At 45.3% G+C, this 10,234-nt stretch overlaps 1 protein-coding gene across 1 annotated transcript in view; it reads right to left on the reverse strand.

Moving 5' to 3' along the window:
* fgd4 (FYVE, RhoGEF and PH domain containing 4) overlaps positions 1-10,234 on the reverse strand; it is a 182,962-nt gene that overhangs the window by 142,801 nt on the left and 29,927 nt on the right. The gene's annotated exons all lie outside the window — the stretch shown is intronic.

A 10,234-nucleotide genomic window follows, 5' to 3' on the forward strand; every position in this document is an offset into this window, starting at 1 on the left:
TTAGCTTTGTGTTACCTTTATTTCTTTGTTGTCCAAGCATTTAGCAGAGAACAATTGGCATGACAGCCTCAAGATAGCATGATAAATATAAGGGCAATCAGCAACTGATAATAATAATAATAATAATAATATGATTTTACATGCAACATCACAGATGGCTAAATGTGGTCACCCAAATGGATGAACGGATGGATAAATTGAATATGAAGGTACACATTATTACAATTCAACTTCAATCTGATAAGTGTATTCCTTTGGAGGTACAGGAACTCCAGATGGTGGATTACAACAAACAAAGAGCACACATAGTGCTGGAGTAACTCAGCGAGGGTCGGGATGAGTCTCTGTTTCGGATCAGGGCTCTTCTTCGGACACGTCCCAACCCGAATGAAGGCAAATTCTGAAGAAGGGTCCAAAACCGAAGAAACACCTATCCATGTCCTCCAGAGATGCCACCTGAGCTGCTGGGTTTCTCCAGCACTTTGTGTTAACGTTATTTCTTTATTTCCAAGCATTTCAATCTCTTCCAGAAACCAATTTCGAAAAATTAACTCCAATATTAAAGCGTTTTATATCATTTTGTAAAAACGCTTCAGTGACTCACCCAATGAATAGAGTGGCCAAGAAAGTAATTATCAGTTGGTGGATGCCGAAGTGGGAGAGGAATACGAGTCAGGAGCTGTTCCTTTCTGAATAGTAATAATCTCCTTAGTCCCTCTCATGACCCAACACCAATTTCTCTTCAAATGTTGTTGATTTCTATTTTCAAATCTACTGTGGAACCAGGCTGTGAATTTTAATCCCTAACCACTTGTTAAGCAAATAGATTGTGTTTATTTATACCCTTGATATACTCACTGATAATTCACTGGAAATACTTTCTCCATATCTTAACATCTTCACATCTTTAGCTACTTCCTTCAGTTTCTCCACTCATCCATCTCTGCTCCAAGGAAAACTATTGCTTGCCCTTTACAATAGTCCTTTACCCCCAAAGCAACTGCAAGACATCCCTTGTGTACTCTCTCCAATGCTTTCATCTCCTTGGTGAGTGATGTGTCGCCCTGAATTACACACAGTGCTTCCACTGGAACTGATCCCGTATGTTTTAAGAGTTTAGCATAACGTCCCTGTTATTCTATGCTAGGTCACGGTTAGCACACTTCATAGCCGTAAACAGCACACTATGACACAGAATTCCAGATAAATTAATGCCATTTTCTTCCTATAAATAAAAATAAGTAACAAACTATTCCATTGAACTCAATTTTCCCTAGGACACTTGGATATGGAGCCATAAACGACATTTCATATTTTTGTCTGAGATGTTAGTACCTGTACATGCAAAATCTCAATTTACAATAGTGTTGCATGATCAGTATTGAATAGTACTGATATTATATCAAATGTTGTATTCACACGTTATGGATATTCACAGAGAGAAAATGAAACATCCCTATTATAATCAATCTTTCATCAAAACTGCTATGATATATTATATTTGAGCATATTTTGGGGGAATTTTACTCCAACTGAATTATCAATTCAACATGTAAGAAAGCAGGATGCTCGTAAATGGCTTCACCTACCGGCGAGAGTAACTTGGGAGTCTGAGACGTGGAAATACACTGCTGTTTCCATTTCTCTGCCCTGCATCAGTGACTTGTTTTCAGAAAGGTACTGCAGCAAACTATGCCTCTAACAGTGTGTCTGAGCAGTGGAATGTACTTCCTGTCCACATCCTGAACAATACTGGAAATAAAATACACCAAAATATTCAGACGTCATCTTATTTCCGCTTGTACATTTAACACATCAGATGCAAATGTTTTCGGAGTAATCTACTTAAGAGATCATTTAGTTTTTGAAAACTACCTTCATATAGATTTGAGACACACGGTGAAAAGAAGGATAACATCCTTAACATTAGCACCTTGCTGAACACTACTCTGAAAGTCAGAAGTCCTGGGCTCGAGTTATGATTTATTTTTGAGTGGTACTTTGGCACCTTAATGAGCAACAGTTAAAAATGTGAAGGTTTAGACAGCGATTATAAACCTTTTCATTCAGTTCAACAAATAAAAGGACAAACCTTTAGAAAGGAGGTGAGGAATTTCTTATGGTGAATCTGTGGAATTCATTGCCACAGATGGCCGTGGAGGCCAAGTCAAGGGTATTTTGAAAGCGCAGATTGGCAGATTCCTGATTAGTCCGGGTGTCCGGGGATATGGGGAGAACGTGGAAGAATTGGGTTGAGAGGGAAGGAAAGATCAGCCATGATTGAATGGCGGAGTAGACTTGATGGGCCGAATGGCCTAATTCTGCTCCTATAACTCACGAACGCCTTTAAAAAATATTTGTGCAGTTTGGTAAATTGACCAAAGACAATGGAAACCAAAGTCCAGTTTTACATTGGGTTGGCCATGTTGGATGCAATGAGTGGAATTGGTCAGATGGAAGGCAGGGTGGTCAACATAAACTGAGATTCTGATGATATTAAACTTCCAGACCTCAATTTAAGATGGTTGATGAGCTAACACTCTGCATGGCCTTACACATGATAGCAGGTTGGGACAACTTCAGGAACAGCTTATCCCCCTCTATTATCAGCCTTCTGAATGGTGCTTGCGATTAGAGTTCATACCGCTGGGTTGTAAGCTGCCCAAGCAAAATACAAGGTGCTGTTCCTCAAATTTGAGTGTGGCCTCACTCTAACAGTGGAGGAGGCCCAGGACAGAAAGGTCAATATGGGAATGGGACAGGGAGTTAATATAAGTGATAGGGGCAGAATTTGGCCATTCGGCCCATCAAGTCTACCCCATGGCTGATCTATCTCTCCCACCTAACTACATTCTCCTGCCTTCTCCCCATAACCCCCGACACCCGTACTAATCAAGAATCTATTTATCTGTTGCCTTAGAAATATCCATTGACTTGGCCTCCACAACCTTCTGTGGCGAAGAATTCCACAGATTCACCACCCTCTGACTGAAGAAATTCCTTCTCATCTACTTCCTAAAGGAACCTTCTTTAATTCTGAGGTTATGATGTTTTGGAAGCTTTACCAACATGCCTTCCACTGAACAATATTGGCCTTTGACCATAAATGGCCACAGTCAGACACCAGAAAAAGTAGATCACTCTCTATCTTCAGCGCGTTGTCCACAGAGTGCAGAAGATTATTGGGACCCCGCTACCAGCCTCGGAGGGCATCTACCACACACGGTGCCTCAGGAAGGCCGTCAGCATCCATAAAGACTCCTCACACCCTTGTAACGGACTGTTCGAACTACCTCCCTCCGGCAGACGTTACAAGGCCTTCTACGCCCGCACCTCCAGACGCAGGAACAGCTTCGTTCCCAGAGCTATAGCGGCTCCGAACCGGCCCTGCTGAGTGCCCCCCATCCCCCCTGGACTGTCTCCCTCGGATGGTCACGTCGCACAGACACATCTGCACTTTAGTCTGTTTTGACTGTTTTACTGTTCTTTTTACAAACCATGTTCTCGGGGTATCTAAATCTAAATTTTATTAGTTATTTAAGTTGTGACATCGGATGGAAGCTGCATACCCAAATCTTGTTGCACTTATGTGCAATGACAATAAAAGATATTATTATTATTATTATTATTATTATTATTATTATTATTATTATTATTATTATTATTATTATTATATTCTGCAAAGCCACCAACCAATAAAGGTAGAAATTGATGGGGGATTTGAGCAAGGACTTTCATTTGCCTGCACAGCCTCTGGCCTTCTGAGGAAAAGACTCAGATTTTATACCTGGTATAAAGCTACATTCGACTTCCTTTCTGCGTTGTCCTCTCCCCATGACAATGAAATCCCCCAAAATACTTCGAAAAACAAAATCTGTAATTGTCTTCTTGGGATAAGATCTTGCCCACAATGCTCTGGGTATCAATATAAAGACATGCAGGTTTGTAGGTTAATTGGCATTCGGTAAAATTGTAAATTGTCCCTGGTGTGTAGGATAGTGTTAGTGTACGGGGGATCGCTGGTCGGCACAGACTCGATGGGCTGAAGGGCCTGTTTTCACGCTGTATCTCTAAACTAACTTAGTTTTGAAAACTGCCATCATATAGATTTGAGACACACGGTGAAAAGAAGGATCACTCTCATAACATCCTAACATTAAGGGGTTGGACAGGCTAGATGCGGGAAGATTATTCCCGATGTTGGGGAAGTCCAGAACTAGGGGTCACAGTTTAAGGACAAGAGGGAAGTCTTTAAGGACCGAGATGAGAAAATCATTTTTTACACAGAGAGTGGTGAATCTGTGGAATTCTCTGCCGCAGAAGGTAATAATAATAATAATAAATTTTATTTGTGGGCGCCTTTCAAAAGCCTCAAGGACACCTTACAGAATTTAACAAGAGTAAAAAACATATAATCGGAGTAAAATAAATAATAAAGACATCACCAATACACAAATTAAAGACAGAATTCGATCCAAAGACAAAAAAAATCAAAAACACAATGTGAAGAGAGAGCAGCGGCAGCTAAACCGCGCCAGCGTACACTCTCCCTTCCGACAGCCATCTTGGACACAAACTAAAATAATCACTTACACACAAAAAAACATCCCCCCACAATGGTTACCACTGTGGGGGAAGGCACAATGTCCAGTCCCCATCTCCAGTTCTCCCAAAGTCAGGCCTATTGAGGCCTCCGCTGTTGCCTCTACGGAGACCCGCTGTTCCTCGCCGTTCTGGCCGGGTGGAGTTGCCCCAGCGTCGGGAGAGTCCTCTCAGCGGCTGGGCCACCTGGAACGGCTGCTTCCTTACCGGAGACCGCGGCTTCCGAAGCCGACAAGGCCGCGCCGGTTTGGAGCTCACAGGCTCCCGATGTTCGAGTCGGCGCCGCCCGCTCCGCTCCGCAGACCCGCAGCCCGGAGGTGTTGAACTCGGCGGTCACCTCTCACCGGAGCTCCAGTGCATCGATCCAGCGCGGCGACCCAGGCAAAGCATCGCCTGCTCCGCTCCGCGATGGCGCTCCAGCGCTGTGCCGCCACCGAAGCCGAGGTGCTGGGCGGTCCCCACCAGGAAACGCCACTCCACGCCCGCTGGTAGGCCACGAGGACGGGTCGACGGGGCAGCCCGGAGAAAAAGCTGTCTCACCGACCAGGTAGGGACCTAGAAATATAGTTACCCCCTTCCCCCCACAATAAAAAGTCTATTTCTCCCACAAACAAAACACAGGACTCACTAGAACTACAAAAAAAAGTGAATTAAACGGACGGCTGCTGGTTAGCAGCCGTTCCCCAAGATGGCTCCTCCCCCTTGATGAGGCCAGTTCATTGGCTATATTTAAGAGGGAGTTAGATGTGGCCCTTGTGGCTAAAGGGATCAGGGGGTATGGAGAGAAGGCAGGTACAGGATACTGAGTTGGATGATCAGCCATGATCACATTGAATGGCGGTGCAGGCTCGAAGGGCCGAATGGCCTACTCCTGCACCTATTTTCTATGTTTCTATCCTTCACATTAGCACCTTGCTGAACACTACTCTGGAAGTCAGAAGCCCGGGGGCTTGAGTTATGATTTATTTTTGAGTGGTACTTTGGCACCTTCATGAGCAACAGTTAAAAATGTGAAGGTTAATTACTGGAATATTAAATTTATAGGAAGCAAATAATCAATAAGATATATATTCTTGAGGCAGAATGAAATCGATATATTGTGACTGGCCCAGATGTTCTACTGACGTACTGGAAGCATGGGACACGTGCTCAGTTAAGTAGTGGTTCTGGGACAGACGCACGACATTGCTGAATCTCGTCTGCAGCCCGCGAGGCAGGGCGATAGACAGCTGCGGCAGGCCGCCACAAACAATTGAGTGATGCTATGGAGTGTACCTGGATCAGGTGCACTCCATAACATCCAGCATGTGGAACTGACTGTGGACTTGGGACTTTTTCTTTTGTAAATGGCACCAAAATATGGCGACTCGTGCATGTGTGCGCAATGCAAAAAGAATTTCACTACTCAGTCCATACATGACTGTAAAGTACCATTGTGCCAGCACAGATTCCTCCTCCTCCTCCCCCCCCCTCTCCATTTCCCAGCACCTGGTCTGCTGAGTCAGCATTAGTGCAGAGGCCGAATGATCCAATGAAGAACAGCAGCTGGCCACAGAATGGGAAGAAGTTACTTTCTTTTTCACTCAGTTTAAATTAGAAGAACTGTACAGCATAGGAACAGCCAACAATGTCCACGCCGAATATGATGCCAAGTTAACCTAATCTCATCAGCCTGCACGAGATCCATATCCTTCCATTCCCTGTCTATTCATGGGCCTGTCTGAAAGCCTCTTAAACTGGACAGTCATTGCCGCCTCCACCACCACCTCTGGCAGCACGTTCCAGGCCCCTGCACATCTCCTTTAAACTCAACTTAAGGCTCTGCCCTCTAGTCTTTGACATATCCAACTTGGGAAAAAGATTCCCTATCTGCTGCCTCTCATAATTTGATATAGCACTTCCATCGGGTGTATATACTTTTTGTGTACTTCCATCAACATCATGTTCATGGTGCACAAGATGTTGCATGGTGCAGATGTTGGAGTCTTGAGGAGAATATAAGCAACGGGAACGGTGACGGACGCACCACACATCTCTGTCCTCCAGTTCCTGCGGACTTCTGCCGCTGGAAGTATAGGATTTTGGTGTGTGTGTGTGCTTTATCATCATTCCTCACAATGCCATGTATGACAGTGATCGCAACTTCTACTGAAGGTAGACAAAAATGCTGGAGAAACTCAGCGGGTGAGGCAGCATCTGTGGAGCGAAGGAATGGGTGACGTTTCGGGTCGAGACCCTTCTTCAGACTGATCACCCATTCCTTCGCTCCATAGATGCTGCCTCACCCGCTGAGTTCCTCCAGGACTTTTATCTACCTTCGATTGTTCCAGCATCTGCAGTTCCTTCTTAAACACAACGCAACTTCTACTGAAGTGCGGATGGCTCGAGCTAGAAGCTCATCCGCCCTTTGACAGGTCTTGTTTTTGGTCCTGCTGGGGGTCCACAGCCCCCTCCTCACCTGGCAAAGCAGGTGTGGGAGACGGTTTAGTCGCCGACTATCCGACCATGGAGCAGGAAGCATGGGATTACATGGTGATGGAGTAACTCACCGCGTCAGGCAACATCTGTGGAGGGAATGTACAGAATGTCTCAAGGGTCCAATGGATCTATAACTATCACATGTACCAAGGTACAGCGAGATTCGTTTTTGCATAATTATGCCCCTGTCCCACTTAGGAAACCTGAACAGAAACCTCTGGAGACTTTGCGCCCCACCCAAGGTGTCCGTGCAGTCCCCGGAGGTTGCAGGTAGTGGAAGCAGGTACGGAGACTGACAAAAACCTCCTGGAACCGCACGGAAACCTTGGGTGGGGCGCAGTCTCCAGAGGTTTCCGTTCAGGTTTCGTAAGTGGGACAGGGGCTTAAGATTATTGCCATATACAAGTTCATTACCCGATTGAGCACACAATGCATAGAAACAACCCACTGAGTGAATATGCAAGAGTCGCCAGGTTTCAGTGCCATTTCACAGCCGGCCGCAGAAGACCAGTTGCAGCCGTCGCCTGTGTCCGATCGTCCCGCGAACCATCGTCCCTCTCCTCGCCCGGCCATCTTCAACCTTCGTGCCCCGGGGGCCGACCTTGAGGGCGCGGGACGCAAGACCCCTCGGTTCTTCCTTCCACCCCTTGTCCAGTCTCCGTTGCCAACTCCCCCCCACACTCCTCTCTGGTTCCCGGTCTTCGTGGGAGAGCAGGGGCCGGTCTCGGCGGCTTCCCTCGCCGTTCCGCAGCAAGCGATCCAGGCCCGCTGTTGGAGTGCGGCAAGTGCACAAGTTCTAGGAGTAGAATTAGGCCATTCAGCCCATCGAGCCTACTCCACCATTCAATCATGGCTGATCTCTGCCTACTCATCCCATTTTCCCGACTTCTCCCCATAACCCTTGACATCCGTTCTAATTTGTCTATCTCTGCCTTAAAAATATCCACTGACCTGGCCTCCATAGCCCTCTGCGGCAATGAGTTCCACAGGTTAACTAGCCTCTGACTGAAGAAGTTCCTCCTCACCTCCTTTCTAAAAGAGCACCCTCTAATTCTGAGGCTGTGACCTCTGGTCCTAGGCTCTCCCACCAGTGGACACATCCTCTCCACATCCACTCTGTGCCCTTTCATTATTCTGTAAGTTTCAATGAGGTCCTTCCTCAACCTTCTAAACTCCAGCGAGTACAGGCCATGCTGCCATGCGCTCATTACATGCTAAACAATGTCCTTGGCTTGCCAAGACCGTCACTCTGAAGAAAGATCCCAGCTCGAAGCATCGTTTATTCACATCCTCCACAGATGCTGCCTGACTCGCTGAGTTCAGGTTCAAGTTCAAGTGAGTTTATTGTCATGAGTCCCTGATAGGACAATGAAATTCTTGCTTTGCTTCAGCACAACAGAACATAGTAGACATTTACTACAAAACAGATCAGTGTGTCAATATACCATTATATAAATATAATACACACATGAATAAATAAACTGATAAAGTGCAAATAACAGATAATGGGTTATTAATGTTCAGAGTTTTGTCCAAGCCAAGTTTAATAGCCTGATGGCTGTGGGGAAGTAGCTATTCCTGAACCTGGACGTTGCAGTCTTCAGGCTCCTGTACCTTCTACCTGAAGGTAGCAGGGAGATGAGTGTGTGGCCAGGATGGTGTGGGTCTTTGATGATACTGCCAGCCTTTTTGAGGCAGCGACTGCGATAGATCCCCTCGATGGAAGGAAGGTCAGAGCCGATGATGGACTGGGCAGCGTTTACTACTTTTTGTAGTTTTTTCCTCTCCAAGGCGCTCAAGTTGCCGAACCAAGCCACGATGCAACCGGTCAGCATGCTCTAGCGCAGTTACTCCAGCACTGGTTTTTTTAAGCATTGGACACTTATTCACCCAAATAAAAAATTGAAAATGGAATGCAGCCAGATTTGATGCCCTTATCACATAAATCTGAAGCTTACCTCTCAAGGTACAATTGGTGCAGGTTTTACTGCAATTTTATTAGTGTTCTTGAGTTTTAATTATAACAGTTTGACTGACAATTTACACAGTTCTCAAAAATGGGTCATAGAATATAGAACAGTAGAGCACATGAACAGGACTTTCGGCCCACAATGTCCGTGCCGTCAACCCCAAGTTAAATTAATCTCCTCGACCTGCATGTAATCCATACGCCCCCATATCCTACATCTTTGTCATGCCTCTATGGGTCAGATCAGGGAGTTAGATGTGGCCCTTGTGGCTAAAGGGATCAGTGGGGTATGGAGAGAAGGCAGGTACAGGATACTGAGTTGGATGATCAGCCATGATCATATTGAATGGCGGTGCAGGCTCGAAGGGCCGAATGGCCTACTCCTGCACCTATTTTCTATGTTTCTATGTCATTTGTTTCTTTATTATACTAGCTCTTTATCAGTCACACAGTAAGTTAGTAACTGCATGCATGTATTAATCCAATTAAAAAACTTGTATTTACTGTGGATGATCAGCCATGATCACATTGAATGGCAGTGCTGGTTCGAGGGGCCGAATGGCCTACTCCTGCACCTATTGTCTATTACTGACCAAAATAACACCTTCTTTAATTTGGAAAAAAAAAATTATGCTGGAGTAACTCAGCAGGTCCGGAGAATGTGGATAGGTGATGTTTCAGGTCGGGACCCTTCTTCAGGTAGTTGTCTGAAAGAGCCTGAAGGGTCCCGACTCGAAACGTCAGTCTGAAGAAGGGTCCCAACCCAAAACGTCAGTCTGAAGAAGGGTCCCAACCGAAACATCACTTATCCGTGTTCTCCAGAGATGCTGTCTGACCTGCTGAGCTACTCCAGCAGTTAGTGCCTTTTTCTTAATCCAGCATCTGCAGTTCCTTGTATCAATTTTATTAATTTGTTTGGGGTTTGGCTTCTAAATGTATTTTGGATGAGAAAGTGCTTAAAATTCCACCATATAATGCATTGTATTAAGTTATTTGATTAAGATTTAATCAAGGAATGACTAATGAAATGGCAATCCAAAAATAACCTAATTTGATCTACTTGATTAAATGCTCCTGGATACATTTGAACTATTGAATGTGAAACACTATAAAGTCCTGTGTTTGCGAGCTTTCCTGTCCGCCACCCACTCTGTACAATGCTCAAATGCCAAGTAAATACCATGG

Source organism: Amblyraja radiata, chromosome 19 (genome assembly GCF_010909765.2).
Source record: "Amblyraja radiata isolate CabotCenter1 chromosome 19, sAmbRad1.1.pri, whole genome shotgun sequence".
NCBI lineage: Eukaryota > Metazoa > Chordata > Chondrichthyes > Rajiformes > Rajidae > Amblyraja > Amblyraja radiata.